Genomic DNA, 20,925 nt, shown 5'->3' on the forward strand with positions numbered 1-20,925 from the left:
ATGCTGTTTGAGTAGAGCAGCAAACACACACACACACACACACACACATACAATCTCTCTCATTCTCTATCTCTCTCTCTTACGTGACAGACATATATTTGGGTCAATAAGTCTGTCATCTTTGTGGCCTGCATTTGGACTGAGCCATGTATCAAGTTAGCTGTTCACTAACAAGATCACTAACGTATGACTCGATGGTAAGGTGTAGTAAACTCTGGGTATGATACAGTAGTTCATTGTGTTGCATGCCATGTATGCCTTCAGAATGTCTCAAACAGGCATATCAGCTGAGCTTCTCTTACTAATCTCATATCACAGGTGACTGGTGGCACCTTAATTAGGGAGGATGGGCTCAAAGTAATCAAATAAATGTAATGGTATCAAACACATTGTTTCCATATGCTTGATACCATTCCATTCACTCCATTCCAGTCATTATTATGAGCCGTCCTCCCGTCAGCAGCCTCCTGTGCCTCATATTATATTTATGATCTCTTCTCCTTTTGGTAAATGTAGCCTGCCACCTTTCAATACAGTGTATCCACCATCTCTCTCTCTCTCTCTCTCTCTCTCTCTCGGTTGTGTTCTCCATCATAAGCAGCATTTGCTCGGATGCATATCTCCGACTAGATAGGACTCATAACAGTGTTATGCATACCTCCGACTAGACATCCGATATGAGTCGTAACAAATTGTGTATCACTGCAAGTTACATTCTCACCCAGAGGTGGAAAATGCTCATCCAGAGGTGGAGTTCCTTGTGGCCAATGATTTTAATGCAGGAAAACTGAAATCCATCTTACCTCATTTCTACCAGCATGTCACCTGTGCAACTAGAGGCTGAAAAACTCTAGATCACCTTTACTCCACACGCAGAGACTCCTACAATGCTCTCCCTCACCCTCCATTTGCAAATCTGACCATAACTCCGACATAACTCTTGATTCCTGCTTGCAAGCAAAAACTCAAACAGGAAGTACAAGTGACGCGCTCAATACAGAAGTGGTCCGATGAAGTGGATGCTAAGCTACAGGACAGTTTTGATAGCACAGACAGGAATATGTTCCGGGACTCAGCCGATGGCATTGAGGAGTTTACCACACCAGTCACCGGCTTTATTAATAAGGGCATCGATGACGTCGTCCCCACAGTGACCGTATCTTGGATTACAGGCAGCATCTGCAGCATTTGAGCTGAGCTAAAGTCTCGGCTGACGATTTCAAGGAGCGGGACACTAACCTGGATGCTTATAAGAAATGCTGCTACACCCTCCGACAAACCATCAAACAGGCAAAGCGACAATACAGGACTAAGATCACATCCTACTACTGACGCTCGTCGGCTGTGACAGGGCTTGCAAACTATCACAGATTACAAAGGGCAACCCAAACGCAAAATGCTCAGTGACACAAGCCTTCCAGATGATCTTAATGACGTCTACGCTCACTTTGAGGAAATCAACACTGAACCATCTGTGAGAGCACCAGTTGTTCTGGACGATGTGAGTAAGACTTTTAAGCAGGACACATACCAGGACTACCAGGACGCATACTCAGAGCACGTACTGACCAGCTGGTAAGTGTCTTCACTGAAATGTTCATCCTCTCCCTGACCCAGTCTGTAATACCTACATGTTTCAAGCAGACCACCATAGTCCCTGTGCCCAAGAATGCCAAGATGACCTGTCTAAATCACTATCGCCCTGTAGCACTCACTTCTCTAGCCATGAAATGCTTTGAAAGGCTGGTCATGGCTTACATTATCACTATTATCCGAAATACCCTGGACCCACTCCAATTCGCATACCGCCCCAACAGATCCATAGGTGACACAATCTCCATTGCACTCCACACTGCCCTTTCCTACTTGGACAAAAGGTACACCTACGTGAGAATGCTGTTCATTGACTACAGCTCAGCATTCAAAACCATAGTGCGCTCCAAGCTCACCACTAAGCTAAGGACCCTGGGACTGACCACCTCTCTCTGCAACTGGACCCTGGACTTCCTGATGGGATGCCCCCAGGTGGTGAGGGTAGGCAACGACACATCAGCCACGCTGACCCTCAAGACGCGGGCCCCTCAGGGGTGCATGCTTAGTCCCCTCCTTTACTGGGGGAGGCAGGGTAGCCTAGTGGTTAGAGTGTTGGACTAGTAACCGGAAGGTTGCAAGTTCAAATCCCCGAGCTGACAAGGTACAAATCTGTTGTTCTGCTCCAGAACAGGCAGTTAACCCACTGTTCCTAGGCCATCATTGAAAATAAAGGTTAAAATAAAAAATTACAACTCCTTGTTCACCCACAATTAGTGTGGCAATGCATGACTCCAACACCATCATAAAGTTTGCTGACGACATGACGAAGGTAGGCCTGGGCCCTCAGAACCTCAAAGAGTTATACAGCTGCTCCATTGGGGCTATTTTACCTGGCTGATCACCGCTTGGTATGGCAACTGCTTGGCATCTGATCGCATGGCGCTACGGAGGGTGGTGTGTACGGCCGATGCTGGCACTAAGTAGTTCTGTTGTTCATGTACCCTCAGTTTACAGTAATCAGACCCTATTTTCACATGCAGTGCAATACCATAACCTTAGCTTGGGCTTGTATTTCCCTTAGGCCAGGTTGTACCAGCCAAGGAGGTTGTCTGATCAAAGTATTTTCACCTGACCTAATGTCAGCATTGTACAACACGTTTATAAGCCAAAGAGATTGTGGGAAAAACGTATATTTTTTAAATGTTCTTCAAGGTGACTTTATTTCATCAATCAGAGCATAAGAAATACATGAAGACAGAAGCTTACCCACCTGAGAATGCATTGTTCTCAAACCTCTCCTATAAACGTCTAAATGATTCACTGCAACCTTTCATGTCAAAGGCATTGTACTGGCAACGGTAAACTCATACCATTGGACAAATTCTATGTTTGAGTGGGGGCGGGGGGGGGTGCTACATCACAACCTAGTAGGTTCAGGAGATTTGCATCAATGTACTAGGTCAAGAATGTGCCCTTAAGACAGGAAGTGAATCCAATACCATTCAGTAACAGCGTTATGTATCTTTTAATAACCTGTGAATGTTATCTGTCAAAACTAAATTGTTATCATAGCTACTAACGACTTGCAGCTCAGACCACAATTTCCAATTGACACAGAGTATTTAAAATCAGCTTCACCCTACCTTAGTCATTATATTGCTTTCTGTTTTGGCCTGTAAAAACATGTTTGTGTTGTTTAAGTGGGTTGTCTCGCACAGTCACTGCTCCAAGCAGCCTCTCAAACCCAGTTTGGGGGGGGGGGTGTAGGATGTAGGACGCCATGTGCGGGCCATGTGTGCTGACCCAAAAATCCCTCTTTACCAGCACTCTGGTGCTATAATCCACATCAAAACCCTGTCCAAGAGCCAATGGAAAGAACAGGGAATGAGTGAAAACAGAGGCAGTCATCTTTGGCCATTTGACAGGTCAACTAGTCAGCGTACCTGTACACAAAAGGGTTTGGCCTTTGGGTTTGGCATGCAAGCATTAACAGTAATACTTTGGAAAGCAGCATGGAAATTCTTTCCCACATGTGTTCACTGATATATAGAGTGTGGTGTTTTGTTTGTCTGAGAATTCCGGGCAATTCCTGTAGTCCGCAAGTGCAGTCTAATTTCGCCTTTTTACCATGTGAAGAACTCTGCTCACTGAGTGAACTGTCTCTCTGTAGTGTACTATAATCCTTACATCCCTCAGAGAGGATGATCCTCTCTCAATATGAAAGTCGAATGTGTCCTCCGCACTGTGTCAAATATGGTGCCTTCCATTATTGTTCTTATGAGAGGGACTTTTGAGAAGCACATATGTTCCCATAGCATTTTTGTGGGGTCTGGTCGTCAAATTGGTAAAAGTCACACAGATAAGATGGAGGTAAACCACCAAGAACAGGGGCAACTGTTCACTTCCTTTTGCATTTCTCTGAAAGAAATCTCACGGTAGTTTGATTAGTTCAGTTGTTCAACCCATGGCAATGTGGAAAGATGAGTCTACATACAGTAGAATTATAATAGGGAGAATAGTGTACAATAGTAGGCTATACCACAGAGTTTCTAAACCCAGAGTTGCAACATCGCGAGACTTCCAGGAGCACTGGCAAAACAGACCAAGCAGACCAGGCTGTTGTTTGGGGTTTGAGAGGTCAATGAGAGAAGTGAAAAAGGATTCCTTAGTTGTACATTTTCTCAATCTGAAGGCACAACCTAGAATCAAGCCATTGTCTTAGGTAGTTGAACAAGTCATCACTCCAACCTCGTGAAGGTGACAAACTGACACATTTTCATTTTCGCCAACTGCCTGCACTAACCATGGAATTGTGTGACGACATGGCCAAGTATCGCACCATGTATTTGTTTTTATATTATCAACCGTCACCAATGATCCTCAGCAACAACCACGCAGCGCGTGACGGCATTTACAGAGGAAGGAAATTAAGATAAACTAAACAATGTAATTAAATGTAATGATCATGTAAGCTATACCAACTGAAGGGAACTAAGAGTACATTGGCAGTTGAATATGTGTTGTCATTAGGCCTACTGACGGTCAAGACTGATTGTGGCTAATATTTAACATGATAGAAATAGGAAACAGAGAAAGTCAGGGTAGTCTACAATTAAGACATTCGAGAGTGCCCGTCCCAGGAGAGTTAAAAGGCAGTATAATTTCATTTCAATTCTGCATAATGGCACAGCATTTCAACCTTGAGGTATACTGAACAGCCTACTGAGTCATTGTTGGGCACTATGTTGATATGCTGTTATGCTTCAGTTTGCTGCCATTAGTGTCATTCATATTTACACTTCCTTATCCAAATGGATTACTCATTTATCTAGCTCTTATCAATAGCTCTTATCAAGCTGGAAATTACAGTGCATGGAGAAGGGTGTTATTTCTATTGAAAATAATAAAGTAGATGTTATTCCCACGTGGATCCGGTAGGTTCACGAGGCCTCATTCATGGTTTCCTCGCACACAAAAGTGATGAAATGATTAGGGAATTAAGTCAAGGTCAGAAAGGGCGTATCAGTAGACGCACCTCGGCCACACCTTCATTTATTCAATCTCCACACCAAATGAATTATGGGTGAATAGCATGCTATTCTCATGCTTAAGTTCAAAGGTCAGAATACGCAGAGAGAGAAAAGTGCATAAAAAAAGGGAGTTTACGTTCCATTTACGTGCTCTTAACTTGGGTCAGAAATGGGCCCATAGTGACCATCTCTAGACCGTGCTGCATTATGTGTTTGATGGGAGGCCCTGATTGTAGAAAGAGACAGAGACGGTCCCGGGGAAAGATAAGAGGGTGACGCAGGGGGCACGAAGGAGGAAACGAGACTCCATCCAACACCAGTCACGTCCACACTGACTTGATCTGAAGTGATCTCAGTGGCCCAGGTTAGAAGCAGTCAAAACGAATAACTAATCACACTGACTGTTGCCTGGCCTGGGGACTGGACATGCTCCTAGAGGAAATTTTGGGAAGAAGGGGGAAATTAAATCGGGATGTTGAATTAGTGAGGCCATCTTGGAGAGTACTGAAACAGGCTGACGTCAATGACCAGCCTTGTCCACGCTTTTCTCAATCAGATAGCCATTCAGCATAAACTCTCTGGGAGGAGATGTTTACAGTTCATTGGCAAACTTCAACTGAATCAGTGAGTGGGGAATTTTCTGTGATTTTCATGATAATTAAATGAAGATTTACAAACTGGAAAGTGCCCAACAATGTCTGACTCGGTAGGCTGTTCATTATACCTCATGGTTGAAAAAAAAAACAACCCTCAGACTCAATCTTCCTCACACACCTCTTAAACACATAAGTGCCACACCTCTCTGCTCCAGCTGGAATCACATGCTAAAGAAAACTGGGGGTGTGCCACCTATGACAATATACTCAGTGCATATTGAAACAGCAGGAGAGAAAAGGGACAGTGGGCATCCCCAAAGTGTTACTGTACTTTCTCCACCACAAGGTCAAAGTGCACCAGGGGAGTAAAACGTCAGAGGTGGTGATGATGGAGATGATACCTACTTCTGTGGGAAAGGACAAACACATTCCAGCTGTAACATCTACAGTATAAAATGACATGTTGGGCTCAGAGAACTCCTCTTTACTGTTACCATTTTTCAATTTCCTAGAATCAATGCTTACGCCTTTAAGCCCGCCCCTCATTCCTCAGTAATGCTAATTATTAACACAAATTATTCAATATTAAAACAACAAACAACAACATAGAGAAGTAAACTGACTCCTCCTGCTGGGAGCTGGGAAACTTCCGTGCCACAGGGAAATACACACACACACACACACACACACACACACACACACACAATCTCTCTCATTCTGAGAATTGAGGAAGTTCTGCGGTGGAAATGGGGTTGAACTCAATATTAAGAAGGAGTTGCAAATGTTTTGTACACTCAGTGTATATTGAAAAAGCAGGACGGGTATTCCCAAGGTAGAACTGTACTTTCTCCACCACAAGGTCAAAGTGCACCAGGGGAGGAAAACATCGAAGGTGGTGATGATACCTACTTCTGTGTGAAAGGACAAACATTCCAGCTGTGACATCTAATATATAAACATTCCACAGGGAAATACATACACACACACAAATCAAATCACATTTTGTTTGTCACATGCACAGGTGAAGACCTTACAGTGAAATAGTTACAGTGCCTTGCGAAAGTATTCGGCCCCCTTGAACTTTGCGACCTTTTGCCACATTTCAGGCTTCAAACATAAAGATATAAAACTGTATTTTTTTGTGAAGAATCAACAACAAGTGGGACACAATCATGAAGTGGAACGACATTTATTGGATATTTCAAACTTTTTTAACAAATCAAAAACTGAAAAATTGGGCGTGTAAAATTATTCAGCCCCTTTACTTTCAGTGCAGCAAACTCTCTCCAGAAGTTCAGTGAGGATCTCTGAATGATCCAATGTTGACCTAAATGACTAATGATGATAAATACAATCCACCTGTGTGTAATCAAGTCTCCGTATAAATGCACCTGCACTGTGATAGTCTCAGAGGTCCGTTAAAAGCGCAGAGAGCATCATGAAGAACAAGGAACACACCAGGCAGGTCCGAGATACTGTTGTGAAGAAGTTTAAAGCCGGATTTGGATACAAAAAGATTTCCCAAGCTTTAAACATCCCAAGGAGCACTGTGCAAGTGATAATATTGAAATGGAAGGAGTATCAGACCACTGCAAATCTACCAAGACCTGGCCGTCCCTCTACACTTTCAGCTCATACAAGGAGAAGACTGATCAGAGATGCAGCCAAGAGGCCCATGATCACTCTGGATGAACTGCAGAGATCTACAGCTGAGGTGGGAGACTCTGTCCATAGGACAACAATCAGTCGTATATTGCACAAATCTGGCCTTTATGGAAGAGTGGCAAGAAGAAAGCCATTTCTTAAAGATATCCATAAAAAGTGTTGTTTAAAGTTTGCCACAAGCCACCTGGGAGACACACCAAACATGTGGAAGAAGGTGCTCTGGTCAGATGAAACCAAAATTGAACTTTTTGGCAACAATGCAAAACGTTATGTTTGGCGTAAAAACAACACAGCTCATCACCCTGAACACACCATCCCCACTGTCAAACATGGTGGTGGCAGCATCATGGTTTGGGCCTGCTTTTCTTCAGCAGGGACAGGGAAGATGGTTAAAATTGATGGGAAGATGGATGGAGCCAAATACAGGACCATTCTGGAAGAAAACCTGATGGAGTCTGCAAAAGACCTGAGACTGGGACGGAGATTTGTCTTCCAACAAGACAATGATCCAAAACATAAAGCAAAATCTACAATGGAATGGTTCAAAAATAAACATATCCAGGTGTTAGAATGGCCAAGTCAAAGTCCAGACCTGAATCTAATCGAGAATCTGAGGAAAGAACTGAAAACTGCTGTTCACAAATGCTCTCCATCCAACCTCACTGAGCTCGAGCTGTTTTGCAAGGAGGAATGGGAAAAATTTTCAGTCTCTCGATGTGCAAAACTGATAGAGACATACCCCAAGCGACTTACAGCTGTAATCGCAGCAAAAGGTGGCGCAACAAAGTATTAACTTAAGGGGGCTGAATATTTTTGCACGCCCAATTTTTCAGTTTTTGATTTGTTAAAAAAGTTTGAAATATCCAATAAATGTCGTTCCACTTCATGATTGTGTCCCACTTGGTGTTGATTCTTCACAAAAAAATACAGTTTTATATCTTTATGTTTGAAGCCTGAAATGTGGCAAAAGGTCGCAAAGTTCAAGGGGGCCGAATACTTTCGCAAGGCACTGTATTTCACTTGTGATTTTCATGAATAGGAATATTTTCTAGGAAGATTTATGTCCGTTACGTTATGCTAATTAGTGTCAGATGATGACAACGGTCCCGTTCACGGGATGGGGTGTCACTACAGGTTAATATTACATTTTGTTCACCAGCTGTTGTCTACAAATATACGCACACCGCCACACTTTGTCTTAACGGAGGCGGCTGTTCTATCTTTCAATGCAGCATAAACCCGCCATCTGTATGTTATCCATGTCGCCGTATTTTCTTGCCCCGTGCAGATTCGTCATGTCCACAAACTGGTGGAAGGTGGACACGATGTCGCGGGTGCGAGACACGGCATAGGCCGTGGGACCCAGAGTCTCGTCCGGCCCGGCGTGGCCGATCGCACTGGCCCTGCGGCGGCGGCGGCCGTAGGCCACTGGGGACCATTTGATTTTGCCGTTTTTCGACAGCAACGGCGTCGTCTCCCTTTGGGCTCAAGCCGAGGCCATCTCTTCCTAACATTCGTCCTCGCGTTCATCCTCTGGGGCTTCATCGCGTTCGTTCTCGCGGTCGTCCTTGTATTCGTCCTCGGGGGCTTCCTCCGGGTCTTTCTCCGAAGAGCGCGAAGGCGCCTGGTCGGCCTCGCTCTTGGGGTTGCATTCCTCCGCATCTTCGTCTTCCGAAACCTCTTCCCCCTCGGAATCGGAGTAGTCTTCTTGGTCGACGCCGGAGAAGATCTGTTCTAGGACCTGCGCTGCGGTGAAACGCACGGCCATGGTGGCTCGGGTCCACCGATTGGGTCCACTGAGCAGCGGCGGGGGAGAGCACGCGGCACGGGGGGGGGGGGGGGGGGGGTAATGATGACTTTGTGTTCTGATGACAATATTAGTATCCTCTCTACGGGGGAGTCCCCAATTCACACAGTACACACAATAACACACACACCTTGCTAGTGCTGGCTGGCTGGCTGAGCAGATGGGTCACGCTGCCCCCCAGGACGGCGCAGCGGGGGAACCCTCGAAACTCAGGGCCTGGGTCACTCTGACCACCAGGACCACGGCGCAGCGGGGGGAGCCACCGCACACGGTACACACAATAACACACACACCTTGCTAGTGCTGGCTGGTTGGCTGGCTGGCTCAGTGGTTGGGTCACGCTGACCCCCAGGACCACGGCGCGGGGAGCCACCGAACACGGTACACACAATAACACTCACACCTTGCTAGTGCTGGCTGGTTGGCTGGCTGGCTCAGTGGTTGGGTCACGCTGACCCCCAGGACCACAGGAGGTTTAAACTATCTGAAAATAACAATAAAACATGAGATGTACGAGTAGCTTCAATTTATAGCTACAACGTAAGTAATCAATCTTCTTGTAACGGCTCTCATTGGTAGAAGGAGACCAAGGCCCAACGTGGTTGGCGTACATCGTATTTTTATTGATGACACCAAACAAAATAACAAAGACAAAAAAAACGCATGCCGTTCTGTAAGGCAACAGCAACTAAACAGAAAACAAGATCACACAACCTGGAAAACAGGCTGCCTAATTATGATTCCCAATCAGAGACAACGATAGACAGCTGCCTCTGATTAGGAACCACACTCGGCCAAAAACAAAGAAACAGAAAACATAGAATTTCCCAGTCACACCCTGACCTAACCAAACATAGAGAATAAATAGGATCTCTAAGGTCAGGGCGTGACACTTCTACTCTTCTAATTGTTTGTTTTTAATGTTTAATGTTACAAGATATTTCTAGATTTTAATAAAACGATCTGAATGAAACGAGACAATGTGAATATTTTATCCTGGAGTAGTTCTCAAGACACAAGACAGTTAATTTAAAATAAAAAGGAGTAAAATGAAAGTATTACAGTGTGTGTGCAGGCTGAGCATGGTGTGTTGAGCATGTTCAGGATCTGTGTTTACTGGCATCTCTTGTTATGTGACTGACCACAGACTCACAGAGACATCAATGCCATTAGGCCTTTTCTAACATTTGCTGCAGATGATGTTGCGTTGTCAGGTGCGTTATAAACTGGTGGTTGCTCAAGTCCCTCCTGTCATTCGATTCTCCTGCGTTCCTCATCCCAGGGATGAAGGTGTCCGCCCCATGGATCTCACAAATGTTTTGGAGGACACAACATGCCTGAACAATTTCAGAGACCAGCGGAACATTCACATCTACCTGCTTTATGACGCGTCGCCACCTGCCTTTGAGCTAACCAAAATCTTTTTCTACAAACACACGTGGTTTGAAGTGCTTCTCCGATTCGTTAGATGGGAATCCTTTGGTAAGCCACCTCTTCAGTGGGCAAGCTGGATCGCCAGTGATGACCATGGGGACCTCAGTCCCACCAACAATCTGTGATTTATTTAAGTAATACATGAAACAAAACAAAATATGTAATAAACAAGCTGGCTACTCCATGAATTTTGCTTAGTGACTAGTTATTTTCAGGTAGGCTACCAGTCCTCCCCCATTTAACCCGCCTAAAATGCATCCTATATTGTCCATTGGTTGGAACGGGAATTTGTCTTCTGCCTTTCCCAACACCTGTAGATATGAGGGGTTAAATGTCTTGCTCAAGGGCACAAAGGCATAAGATGATACGTGGGATCAGAGACCAGCAGTCTAACTAAGCTACTACTTGTGCACGTGGCATTGTACTTGTGCACGTGACATTAAAACTTCAAACTTATACAGTAAGCACAAAGCCCAGTAATAATCCCCTACCTCCTGTGGGAAAAGATAACTGTGGCGATGTTCCTCTGCCAAAATGTACAAGTCAGAGTTAAGAAGTACTGTTGCATCGTGGGTCTTGCCAGGCCATCCAACATAGGTATCTGTGAATTGTATATATTGTATACAATTACAGTTGTATCACTGTAACATAGGCTACCTTTGCAAAATATTTGAACATATATATTAATCTTTCAATATGTAGCAATTTGTTATATGAGTATTGACATTTTGCCAATGGGACTCAATATGAATGAGTGTGATTGATATGGTTGTTAACATAACCAGTAATAATATTGTGTATTGAGTGAATAGTAGTGAATAGTAGTTGTTTACCAATATGTGTGAGTACGATTGAGTGCCATCCTTTTTTTGTTGTAATAACCTGATTTTCTTTAGGGGCAATAATTGGTATGTGTTTGCCATCTATAGTACCGGCACACATAGGAAAGCCTCTTCTCTGGAACCCTACTATGGTTCTATCAAGTTGAATACCCGTTGGCAATTTGATCTATGTTTATTTAGTATTTTTTATTTATCCCCTTTTTCTACCCAGTTTCGTGATTACGATCTTGTCTCATCGCTGCAACTCCCAAACGGGCTCAGGATAGATGAAGGTCGAGTCATCTGCCCTCCCGAAAAATGACCCGCTCACTTAACCTGTCAGAAGGAAACACCGTTGCACTGACGACCGGAGTCAGCTTGCAGGTGCCCGGCCCGCCACAAGGAGCAGCTAGAGCGCAATGGGCCAAGTAAAGACGCCCCCCGGCCAAACCCTCCCCTAAATCGGACGATGCTGGGCCAATTGTGCGCAGCCCTTATGGGACTTCCGGGCATGGCCGCAATACTGGGATGCAGTGCCTTAAACCTCTGCACTACTTGGGAGGCCATTGATGTATGTTTTGTACATTATATAATTTACCACCCTACAGACTTTGTGCGCTAGACCACCTGATGCTGATATGCCAATGCCAACGAGAGTTGCCAAGGTCCGATATTCGCAAGTAGTTGTGAGCCACCACAACACAACGGCTATATGCTTCTAATAGCCAATGGCATTTCTCCATCTGGTGTTCTGCTTTTCAATGTAGGGGGCGAAACTGGGATGCGAGGTATTCAAATGATCTTTCCGACGTCAGACCACAGGTTAATGCAGTCATGTTTATGTAAAGCATCTTCCTCCTCTAATTCAGCTTGTAGGTGTGAAATCCAATCAAATGTTATTTGTCACGTGCACCGAATACAACGGGAGACCTTACAGTGTAACGCTTACTTACTGTATATGCCCTCAACCAACAATGCAGTTTTAAGAAAAAGTAAAGTAAAAAATAGATAAGTCAAAAAAGTTGTGTTCTCTTTGTATTAAAGAATGCACGTTCCTTAACTGCACATTGTTGGACGCTTGAAGGTAATGCTGTCGAGAAATAAAAAAAGACTGAGATTGGGAAAGCAAAGACAAAATAACAAATAATGGATCCATTTTCATCTCCAAATCTTCAGTGGGTGGCATGTTTCTCGAATTTTGGAAATGATATTATGAAATAGATAGCCTAAAGGCCTAAAACTTCAATCAGCAACATATATTGTTGTCAGGGAAACAATACAGAACATTCTATGCGGGAGCAGAATTCCACGCTTCAGAAGCTCCACTTTTTTTAATTGTCCGAATTGTTGCTATGGACCTGTTACTGTAGCGATGTCTTGTACGGTGCAGCGGAAAGTATTCAGACCCTCTTGCTATAATGACAGAGCAAAAACAGGTTGTTAGAAATGTTTGCAAATGTATAAAAAACAAACAGAAATATTACATTTACATACGTACTCAGACACTTTACTTAGTAATATGTTGAAGCACCTTTGACAGCAATTACAGCCTCACGTCTTCTTGGGTATGACACTACAAGTTTGGCACACCTGTAATTGCGGAGTTTCTACCATTCTTCTCTGCAGATCCTCTCAAGCTCTGTCAGGATGGATGGGGAGCGTCGCTGCACAGCTATTTTCAGGTCTCTCCAGAGATGTTAGATCGGGGTCAAGTCCGGGCTCTGGTTTAGCCACTCCTGCGTTGTCTTGGGTGTCTGAGGTCCTGAGCACTCCGAAGCAGGATCTCTCCAGACTTTGCTTTGTTAATCTTTCCCTCGATCCTGACTAGTCTCCCAGTCCCTGCCGCTGAAAAACATCCCCACAGCCTGATGCTGCCACCATTTATTTAACAAGGCTATAACGTAACAACATGTGTAAAAAGTGAAGAGGTCTGAATACTTTTGCGAATGCACTGTATATGAAAAATGTATCAGTTAGAGGGAAAGGCTGTTTGTCCAGTTCATCTGGGGTTTGTACTATAACGTAACGATACTTCAACCAGGCCCAGCTATATCTTCTAGCAGGACTTCTTTGCTACCTTTCATCTCAGTTTGGCCAGATACTTCTGAGGGAACTCAGTGCTTTCCAGACATTCCATGAGGTGCGTGTGTTGAAAATGTAACATAACCACCATGCCGACTCACATCAATAAACTTCTTGTGGAACCGATTATTGAAATGCAATGCAATGAAATGTGTGTGCTCAATGTGTACCTCTCAGATTTTACAATAGATTCTCAGATTCCATTTGTTTCTCTTTCCTTTCACACAGGCACAAAGACACACACACACGGACACCGTTGTCCTTCTGTCAGCCAGGTAACAGTTGTGGTCGAACAACGGGGTGAGGGTTCCGTCCTTCCACTCGATCGCGGATCTCTCCGCAATGTAGGGATTGAGAGTGGGCTGGCTGCATGGGATGCTGCGTTAGCGGGGCTCTCTCGCTAGGTAAAGGGGACCCCGGCTGACTCAATTCCCCGTAGGAGTGTAAAACGTCAGCACACACACAACCTTCTTCTTCCTGTGAGATGGAAACCATGTATTTGTAGTTACACACAGACACAAGTCACACCGAGTTTTCTTCATGGAAAATTACCATCTAGTTCTCATTTGTAAATTTGCAAGTGAGTGTGGACAGTTGTGGGTATAGCAGTTTTAAAAAGTAGTTTGAGAAAAAAAATCTTACTGACTACAGGGTCATCAACAATCTTTGGAGCATAATTCACATTCAGGGGGAACTTAGACAATTCTGAATGGAATTCAGAATGTAGTAGGCCTAATACTGTTTATGGATAGTGTTACTGACAAGCTACATTTCCATTAGTCCCCTTGTTAGTGGACCAGTAGTGGTACAGGGGAGCAGACAGCAGTGTGCAGGTTCTCACCTGTTGTGGTGGATGTTGAGGATGAGTATGACAGTCCCCAGCACCAGCACGGTCACTTTCCAGCCAAGCTCTATACAACACACACACATATGGACAAACTCTCAGAAAACAGTTCAGACTCAACAAACATTTTTGAACTCTAAGCAAGCTTCTGGACCCTCATGTAAAGGTCTTTCGAACTCTGGGATTCTCTTCACTAGCGCCACCCTATGGTGGTTAAGTGACAGAGTAGAAGGCCCCACAGTCAATCTGGGCAGAGAGGTGTGTTTTGCTCTTTGTTTTGCTTTTGTTTTTATTTGAAGGTATGCTCAATGCAAACCCATAAACGTTACATCTGACTTTCAAGATTTTATTTCACGTGAAATGGTCTCGACAGGTTTATAAAGGCAGTTATCGTTTTCCTTCCACACCCTTCCGTAAGGCTTTGTTTTTTACATGTATTTTTTGAGGTTGGACTTCAAGACGTATAGCACTTCAGCACGTAGGGCGCACCGATTGCTGACCTCGTCAGTCAGTTTGTGTTTCACCTGTGCTGGTTTTCCATCTCGTTAGTGGGAAGGTGATTCGACTGCGCTGTTCCAGGTGCTATTTAACAGTGTCTGGCCCAGTACTCCAGTTGTCTTGAGAGATGTGGAGGGTCAAAACCTTCCTTTGTATGATTTTGTTTTGTGCCACTTTTTTGATTTGCTTCCTATCTTTAAGCTTGGTGAGGGTTTTTCGTTTGTTTGGTTTCTTCTTGGCCAAATTTAGTGGGCGCTCATAGTGGGTGCCTTTCAGGTTCCACTTGTTTTTTCTAGTCAACTTTAAGTGGACACCCCCATGAGTATCTTTCAGAACCCCTCCTAAAACCCCACCTGTTTCTTTTTGGTTATTGGTCAGTGACTTTGATAGTTCCCGCTTCTTTTTGAGCGACATTTTTGATTTTCTTTCTGGGGAACATAACAAAATGGGGGCTTGTCCAGGATGTTGTTTCCCATGAGTAGGGTAGTCTGAACCTTCTCTGAACCTCCGCCGAACCTCCGCCGTTCCCAGATATGAGTTGTTAAAATACACTTGTGGTAGTTTGTCACTGACATCCACCCAAAAGGGTTATACGATTGTGAGAATTGTTTTGAACGTTGCAAAGACTAAGACAATGAAGCCATAGATTTTAAGTCAGAAGTTTTTGTGGAAAACCCTACATGGGAGTTGCTAGATAAATGTACAAAGGTGAATCTGCTCACCATTGCAAAGCGTTATGACAAAGTGGCATCTGGTGATCCAAAAGCTGTAGTCATAGAGTTGATCGGTACCGCTTTGGTGGAGGAGGAAATCCTTCCGGAGAGGGAGGTTGATGAGATGGGTACCATGGGTAGTGGGGGGTAAGTCCCATAGACGTGCAACTGAGGGAGATATAACTAAATGCAAAGTTGGAGCAACACAAACTGGAGTATGAGCACAGTGAAAGACAAGGCTGGCTTCCGGTTTAAGCGGGCATTTGTGTCAAGAAGCAGTGCGGCTTGGTTGGGTCTTGTTTCGGAAGACTCACGGCTCTCGACCTTCGCCTCTCCCCAGTCCGTATGGGAGTTGCAGCGATGAGACAAGACTGTAACTACCAATTGGATACCACGAAATTGGGGAGAGATAGGTCTGGAAGCACTCTGAATCCAGTCAGGCCATCCTGCACCCCAACAGAGTTTGATCGTGTGTCGGAACAAGTACCGCCTTTCAACAAAAAGGAGGTGGATGTATATTTGACTTTGTTTGAGAGGATTTCCACATCCCTAAAATGGCCACGTGATATTTGGTCACTGCTCCTCCAAGGTGGTCTTGTTGGAAAAGTTCAAAAAGTGTACATCGCTTTATCTCTTGACCAGAGTTCAGATTTTGATACTGTTAAAGTTGCTATCCTTCGGGCTTACGAGTTGGTCCCAGAGGCATATAGACTACAGTTCCGTAAATTACGAAAGACAGAATCACAAGGCCATGTTGCGTTCGCAGGGGAACAAGCTTGTCTTTTTGATCGGTGGTCTGGAGGGTGTTTTGCCTTTGTCTGACACCTCAGAAAGTGGCTACAGTGTGTTAGTACAAGGCGTGGAGATGGGTTGCATGGAAGTTCCATTGTATAATAATGTGGAACTCGAGTCTGATCTTATTTCTAGTTCCGTTGTCGTTGGAGTGAGGCCTAGCCTACTGGCAGGGTCCGAAATGAACACCCGCCGAGCACAAAATGCGGTTATATTTTCTGTTTGTCGAGTAAATCTCAGAAGGCTATCCGCCACACTGGCAGGTAAATGTTTGTACCAAAATAGTAATGTAATAAAATATCTGGCATGATGGCTCGGAGGAAATTACTCATGTTTGCCAGCCACAGACCGTCTCTAGTGCTCCTAGTTTCATGGCACTGTTTACCATACGGGACATCAGCTACTCGACATCGCTCACTTGCCACGGGTCTGCTGCTAGCTACTGTTCATTAAATAGCTGTTATGTGGAGACATTTATCTGGAGTAAGCCAACCTTTGAAACAAAAACCCACACACGAAAAGGACGAATCACATCAAAAAAGAACGTTTTGTGAGAATTTTTGGAGGTTTGGAGATAAAGGAGTTTGAAGTGGCTGGTGACAGTATGATACGGAGGCTGTGGTGATGAGTTGTTCTGTGTGTCGCCAGTATGCTAAAGATAAAAGCAGAAACAACTAATTTGTCATCGGGATTAAAATTATGAAGTTGGAGAACATTTGTGACCGTGAACACAACAAGTGTCACATTGCCTGCGTGTCTCTGTGTCCTGGCCTCTCCTCTTGACACCCTCTGAGCACTAATGGAAACATCAGAGCAGACCAGCACGAAGATGAAGATACTGTTTAGGACTGTACATGCCATTGGCAAGAAGGCGAGACCACTTTCTGACTTCGAGTGGATGTGTGAGTAAGTGAAAATGTTGTTACTCTTGTAGCTAGACTAGTACTTTTGTAGCTATTTTTTTCAAGTCTATTTTGCAGACGTGGTCCAGTATTGTAGGTTATTTCCCAGCTCTTGATAAGCTTTGGTTCACCTCAAAGTGTATAAATATCATAAAAATATAAATATCATAAAATGATAGGCCTACTGATGCTGACATGGATCTCCATGCTTTCCTATGGCTCTGTAACATTATATTTTAATGTTTGTCTCCAGATGCTGTTCATTTTAAAGCATTGGGACACAATTGACTTTAACAGCCTTATAGTGTTGATCCTTAAGTAAACTAAGGGTAGAAGGCTAATTTAGCACAATCAACTTCCAGCTATATTGGATAACATGATTGTATATTTAATTATTATTGAATTAATTTGATGTTTGATGTTTGATTTTTTGCAGTTTGAATGAGAAAAAAAAAGGACTCGCTGTGGGCTCAACATATAGAATTGAGAAGCAGGCTAAAGAGTTTATGCACCATATTGCAGAGGTGGAGAGAAACAACGTCAAAGACATTTTTTTTTAAACTCATCAAATTTCTCTCCATGTCAGATGGCTCCACAGACAGTTTTGTGAAAGAGGAGGAGTTAGTTTGTCAGATTCTGTCTCAAGGGCAAGATCGAGTCGAAGTTTGTTGGCAGCAAGTCGGTGGAGAAGGCAGACGCGGCACATATAAGCAACTCCATCAGTGCCATCGTGGAGTGGGTGTGTGATGAGTGGGGGTGCAAGTTGGTCGCTCTGGGAACAGATGGAGCTGCTGTGATGACCGGAGCCAAGAATGGTGTGGTCAGCTGGCTGAAGGGGGACAGGCCTAACATCATCGGCATCCACCGTATGGCACACCGCCTTGAACTGACCTTTTCTGATGCCATGCGGTCCAACGTGGTGTTTCAGAAAGTAGAAGACCTCCTCAGTAGGCTCTACACCTTCCACCACACCAGCCCACTGAACAGGGAAAACCTGGTAAACAGCCCCCAGGCTCTTGAACACACACCACTGGTGAACACCAGAATTGGTAGGACACCTATTGTCACGCCCTGGCCTTAGTATTCTGTGTTTTCTTTATTATTTTGGTTAGGCCAGGGTGTGACATGGGTGATTTATGTGTTTTGTCTTATCTAGGTTTTTTTGTAGATTAATGGGGTTGTGTTCAGTTTAGTGTTCTAGGTAAGTCTATGGTTGCTTGGAGTGGTTCTCAATCAGAGGCAGGTGTTTATCGTTGTCTCTGATTGGGAACCATATTTAGGCAGCCATATTCTTTGGGTATTTTGTGGGTGATTGTTTCCTGTCTCTGTGTTCTCTGCACCAGTTAGGACTGTTTCGGTTTTGCCACGTTTTCTTATTTTGTATTTGTATAGTGTTTACGTTTTCGTCTTTATTAAAGATGCTTAACAATAACCACGCTGCATATTGGTCCTCTGATCCTTCTTGCCTCTCCTCTTCGGAAGAAGAGGAGGAAATCCGTTACACCTATTGCGTCCACTGGCTCACTTCCTGCGAGGTTACCAGGGGTGTGTCCAGCACCTGGTACAGGTAGTGGCTCTAGATTACTATGCTAAGTACTCCAAAAGTCATCATCAATATATAATGTCCAGTAAATAACAACAAACACGGTTACAATTGGTAACATCATGTTTCAATGTTTTATGCACTGATAAAATGTGTCATATCTAATATAGTTTTTTTTTGGACAGCAATTAATTGTCTATTTGTATGTCTTTGTTCTTTATGTATTTCAGATTCAATCTGCTGATGCCCAAAATGCCTGAGGTGTCCAGCCGGTAAAGGCCAGGAAATACTACAGTACTGCGATGGAGGCTGTTCTTATCTGATTCTTTGGCTTCGTGCATGACACACTAACACACCTGAGCAATCTGTCCGCCTGTCTCCAGAGGTCCACCATCACCATAGCAGAAGCCCACTGCTCCTTGTGCTCAACACAGACAGTATTTAAAGAAGTAAAAAAACAGGTATGTTTATTTAAGCTGCAATAAGAAAGACTTACCTTGAGAGAATTAAGAGAAAGTATTACGTCAATAAGAGAGGGAGAGCGACTGTGAGTGAGAGCGTGTTGTAAAATAAGCCTTTTATCACCAGAGAAGGGCCCATGATGAAGGCCACAATGGCCAACAGATATGAGGGGATTTCGCTGACCAGAGGTGACATCAAGACCCTCGTCACCTCACAGGACAAAATGCTTCACAGGCGAGTCGTGATTATGACTGACAGGTTCCAGGTCGCCAGTGTAGGGGTTCTGTGTGCCAACAAGCTGGTCAGCGTCACTAACTGGCCAGTGTCAGGAGATGAAGCAGCAGGTTACTTTATTGTGTTGTATTAAAACCCCACCTGTTCCGTTTGGTTGTTATTGACTTTGTTAGTTTCCTCTTCTGTCTGAGTGCCATTTTTTGGTTTTCTTGCTGGGAATGTAACATTTCCCAACCCACCGTACTCAGTAGTGAAAAATGTCGTTGAGGGGTCCTCAGAGTCCGTTGCGCTTTGAGACAGTTGAGAGGGCTCTGTCCCAGGGTCCATTTCAGTAGTGTTAGGGGCAGCCACACCATCCCCTGGAACTGGAGGGGGGAAACGCGTCAGCATTAGAGAAGCAAGGCTCAAGCCACACTCACCTTAGAATACACCTCTCGTTGCCATCATTTGGCCGTATTTGAGAAGTGGATAATCTATTTGTCAACTATTTGTCATTTCACGATTGCTTTCAAAATAGAAACAAACAATATTCATACGATTACCTGTGTTTTATCTCTTAACACTCAAAAGTTGGTTTCTCCACTGACTGTTTGATAAGGGGAACCATGGGGTGTTAACAACACTCGGTGGAGACTAGCGTTTTGACTGCCAATGTGTTCAGCCTGAGACATGGCATGTAATTATCCTGACACTCACACCTCACCATTGCTACAGCCCAACCTTCCTTTGTCACAGACCCACTGAAAATATATTGAAAAATATCCTGAAAAACTCCCCAGTCCTTATGTCTATGACTGAAATGACACCCACTCTGCATTTAAGAGCATGCTGTGTTGGTTGTGTCTCAACCGAGGGCGGGCACAACTCAAACACCTCCATTATGCAAAATACGGCCTACACTACAACATATGCAAACATCTATATTACAATAGAAGTTTATGAATTGTTTGATAATTGATGTTAAATGATATAATAGTTTGACAACCCCTGTTTGTAAGCTTTTAAATGATATCAAACACAACCTTTTATGTTTTCCCGTGATGATGACATGGATATCTCATGGTAGGGTGGGGTACGGAAAACTCCTAAATGTCTTGGCATTAGGTCCAAAGAGCTACTTTTCTGTGGAAAGTATTAGGGCCAAGTGAAGAGAACAAATAAATAAAGAGTGATGGGTGGTAGTACATTTTTTTCACATGGATTGTACTTTAAAAATATAGATATATTTTGAGAATAAAGTTGAAGTACATTTGATTTAGGCTTGCCGTAACGTGGGTTGAATACTTATTAACTCAAGACACTTCAGCTTTTAATTTTTTATTAATTTGTAAAAAAAAAATGTAATTTCACTTTGACATTACGGGGTATTGTGTGGAGGCCAGTGACACAACATCTCGATTTAATCAATTTTAAATTCAGGCTGTAACACAACAAAATGTGGAAAAAGTCAAGGGGTGTGTATACTTTCT

The 20,925-nt window shown here is 43.8% G+C and overlaps 1 long non-coding RNA gene across 1 annotated transcript; it reads left to right on the forward strand.

Moving 5' to 3' along the window:
• The first annotated feature begins 14,415 nt into the window (after nt 1-14,415).
• On the forward strand, nt 14,416-20,522 carry LOC118937352 (uncharacterized). The gene is made up of 3 exons (XR_005034631.2): nt 14,416-15,015; nt 18,991-19,221; nt 19,349-20,522. It is a non-coding gene; the product is annotated as an uncharacterized LOC118937352 (long non-coding RNA).
• Nucleotides 20,523-20,925: the final 403 nt, after the last annotated feature.

This window comes from Oncorhynchus mykiss, chromosome 11 (assembly GCF_057628025.1).
Source record: "Oncorhynchus mykiss isolate SJ-2025 chromosome 11, ASM5762802v1, whole genome shotgun sequence".
Classification (NCBI taxonomy): domain Eukaryota; kingdom Metazoa; phylum Chordata; class Actinopteri; order Salmoniformes; family Salmonidae; genus Oncorhynchus; species Oncorhynchus mykiss.